This window comes from Rhinopithecus roxellana, chromosome 9 (genome assembly GCF_007565055.1).
Source record: "Rhinopithecus roxellana isolate Shanxi Qingling chromosome 9, ASM756505v1, whole genome shotgun sequence".
NCBI classification, from domain to species: Eukaryota; Metazoa; Chordata; class Mammalia; order Primates; family Cercopithecidae; genus Rhinopithecus; species Rhinopithecus roxellana.
Window position 1 is genome coordinate 72,733,925 of NC_044557.1, and position 4,046 is coordinate 72,737,970.

The window sequence follows — 4,046 nt, forward strand, 5'->3', positions numbered from 1 at the left end:
AGTTATAATTTAAGCAAATAAGTAAAAGAATGCACAGACTTATTCACGAAACAAGCCCACTGTTTTATATTTTAAAAATTTTTAGCTGCATTCAATGAATTCCGATGGGATTTGGTTAGTTTATTTTCTTTTCGGTTTTAGTTAGGAAACCCTACTGTCATTGTAGGTAGCTATGCTAGAGGAATAGTTATGTTTTTATTTGATTACATTTAATGTTAGTGATTTTTTATTTAATTAAATTTTAGTGATGTTATATTCTCAGTTGGATTTTGTTTTTAAAGAGTGGAGCAGGCCGCTGCCACAAGCACAGCGGTGCTGGAGCCTAGAGCGGACCTGGGCTACCGCTTTGCCTCCCCTGTATCTCACTGCCAGTCGCTTCCGTCTTTGGACCTGTTCCAACAATCTGTTAAAACATGGTGGATTACTATGAAGTTCTAGGCATGCAGAGACATGCCTCAACTGAGGATATTAAAAAGGCATATCGAAAACTGGCACTGAAGTAACACCCAGATAAAAATCCTGAGAATAAAGAAGAAGCGGCCAGGCGCGGTGGCTCACGCCTGTAATCCCAGCACTTTGGGAGGCCGAGGTGGGTGGATCACGAGGTCAGGAGATCAAGACCATCTTGGCTAATACGGTGAAATCCCGTCTCTACTAAAAAAAAAAAAAAAAAAAAAAAAAAAAAAAAAAAAAAAATTAGCCGGGCGCGGTGGCGGGCGCCTGTAGTCCCGGCTACTGGGGAGGCTGAGGCGGGAGAATGGCGTGAACCCGGGAGCCGAGATTGCGCCACTGCACTCCAGCCTGGGCGACAGAGCGAGACACCTTCTCAAAACAAAAAAGAGGCAGCAGAGAGAAAATTCAAACAAGTAGCCGAGCCCTGTGAAGTGCTGTCAGATGCTAAAAAGCAGGACATCTATGAAAAATATGGCAAAGAAGGATTAATTGGTGGAGAGGAGGTGGAAGTCATTTTGACAGTTCCTGTGAGTTTGGCTTCACATTCCCTAATCCAGATGATGTCTTCAGGGAACTTTTTGGTGGAAGTTTTTGACTTCTTTGGATTTACTTCATTCGGGTCACTAGGTCATGGGAGTCTCACTTCATTCTCTTCCACCTCATTTGGTAGTACTGGGATGGGCAACTTCAAATCGCTATCAACTTCTACTAAAATAGTTGGTAGAAAAATTACTACAAAGAGGATTGTCGAGAATGGTCAAGAAGGAATAGATGTTGAAAAAGAAGGCTAGTTAAAGTCCTAAAAGATAAATGGTAAGAAGCAGCTTCTGGCTTGGGTAACAAGTAATTCAATGCATGCATTTAACAGAAATATCAAACAATGACAAGTGTCAATTGAGGATTAACAGGAACCTTTTTTTTTTTTTTTTTTTTTGAGACAAAGTCTCGCTCTGTTGCCCAGGCTGGAATGCAGTGGTATGATCTCGGCTCACTTCAACCTCTGCCTCCTGGGTTCAAGGGATTCTCCTGCCTCAGCCTCCAGAGTAGCTGGGACTACAGGTGCATGCCACCAAGCCCAGCTAATTTTTTTCATATTTTTAGCAGAGACAGGGTTCTGCCGTGTTAGTCAGGATGGTCTTGATCACCTGACCTTGTGATCTGCCCACCTCGGCCTTCCAAAGTGCTGGGATTACAGGCCTGAGCCACTGCGCCAGGCCAACAGGAACTTCTTTTTAAGATTTCAAACAAACAGGACTTTCAGTATAATTGTATTTAAAGTATTTATAAACAGCTCATCAGAGCCCATATTTGTCATAGACTTTTGAGTTTATTGTTGGGATCTTTTTTTTTTTTTTTTTTTGAGAAGCAGTATTGCTCTGTCGTCCAGGCTGGAATGCAGTGGCGCGATCTCGGCTCACTGCAAGCTCCGCCTCCAGGTTCACGCCATTCTCCTAGCTCAGCCTTCGGAGTAGCTGGGACTACAGGCGCCCGCCACCACGCCCGGCTAATTTTTTGTATTTTTTTTTTAGTAGAGACGGGGTTTCACCGTGTTAGCCAGGATGGTCTCGATCTCCTGACCTCGTGATCTGCCCATCTCGGCCTCCCAAAGTGCTGGGATTACAGGCTTGAGCCACCGCACCCGGCCTTTTTTTGTCTTTAAAGTTGTTGAAATCTCTGTGTGCACTTTGCCTTTTTACTAAACTTACTCCAAGGTGAGACTTTACCTTTTTGTAGTAGGACGAGATTGTATGCTAACACCAGCATGGATCTGCTTTTCTGTTGTGTCTGAAATGTGAGCCTCCTAGTATTGTCCTGCTGTGAAATTAACATTGACAGGATGAATCTTCTACAGCAACAGTCTTCAACATTTTTGGCACCAGGGTCGGGTTTCATGGAAGACAATTTCTGCATGGATGGGGTGGGAGTGGGGGATGGTTTTGGGATGATTCAATCACATTACATTTATTGTGCACTTTATTTCTATTATTACTATTACACAGTAATATATAATGAAATAATTATACAACTCATCTTAATGTAGAATCAGGGGGAGCCCTGAGCTTGTGTTCCTGAAGTCCCATTTGGGAGTGATGGGAGACAGTGACAGATCACCAGGCATTAGATTCTCATAAGAAGCATGACGTCTAGATCCCTCACATGTGCAGATCACAGTGGGGTCCACGTTCCTATGAGAATCTAATACTGCACTGATCTGACAGGAGGTGGAACTCAGGAGATATTGCCAGCAATGGGGAGTGGCTGTAAATACAGATGACGCTTTGCTGGCTTGCCCACTGCTCATCTCCTGCTGTGTGACCCAGTTCTTACAGGCCACAGACTGCTACAGGTCAGTGGCCCGAGAGTTGGGGACCCCTGTTCTACAGAAATAACTTCAATTTTTTTTTTTCAGTATTTAGTAGTGAAAGGTATTAATGCAATAATGGTAATACATTTCTGGTTTAATATAAATTAATAATGTTTTCCAGTGGTGCATGAATGCTGGCAACTTGGTAAGTTTTGACAATTGTTTATCAAGCTTAGGTTTAAGCAAGTATAGCTGTGGCCAGGCACAGTGGCTCACGCCTGTAATGCCAGCACTTTGGGAGGCCGAGGTGGGCGGATCACCTGAGGTCGGCAGTTCGAGACCAGCCTGGCCAATATGGTGAAACCCTGTCTCTACTAAAAATTTTAAAAATTAGCTGGGCATGGAGTTGTGTGACTGTAGTTCTAGCTACTCAGGAGGCTGAGGCAGGAGAATTGCTTGAACCTGGGAGGCGGATGTTGCAGTGAGCCGAGATCATGCCACTGCCCTACAGCCTGGTCGAGAGAGCGAGACTCTGTCTCAAAAAAACAAACAAGCAAACAAACAAAAGCAAAAAAACAACAACAAAAAAAAGGAAAGCTGGTAAGCTGGGTCTTTATGATTTGCTTAAAAAAATAAAAACGAAAGAAAATTGACATGAATGTGTTTGGTGCATTCTTTCCTGAGTGGAAGAAAAAAAAAAAGAATGGAGCAAATGAAACCAAATATTTACTTAAAGTCATTTTGAATATTGTGCAAGTACGTGCTTATTGAGAAAGTTGAACTTTCTCTAAGACAGATCCCCTCCAATGTCTACATTTTAACTGCAGATTAGTTTGAGATTGGGGCCTTGTGAAACAAAATAAGTATTCAGAAAAACATTATTTTATTTGTGGTGGTGAGCAGAGGCTAGAAGGAGGGGAAAGGCCTGCAGTTGATGAACCGTTCCCTGAGATTTTCTAGAAGGGGCCACTAAGAAGTTTCTTTGGATTTTTCAACTGTAAGGATGTATCTGAGTCACTTCCTCGGCTCATCCTCGACCGTCATAGCTGAGAATGAAAAGACACTGTCAGCAGCTTTAAGTCAGCCATGAAACCGAGGCTCCTCAGGGATGAGTGGTAATACCAGGGTCCCAACAAAAACTTTGTTCCTGAGTAGTTCTCCTCCTTCCTGCAGTTATTAACTCAGGGCTTCTTCCTCAGCAACTTCTTAAGAGATGACAAATTACATCCCTGGTCTTGTGTCTTTCATCCTGAAGTGCACAATGATTGCCTAAGACAAACATTTCATG

General features: G+C 43.0%; 1 pseudogene; it reads left to right on the forward strand.

Annotated features, from left to right (window-relative positions):
• The first annotated feature begins 413 nt into the window (after window positions 1-413).
• On the forward strand, window positions 414-1,224 carry LOC104668164 (annotated as a pseudogene).
• Window positions 1,225-4,046: the final 2,822 nt, after the last annotated feature.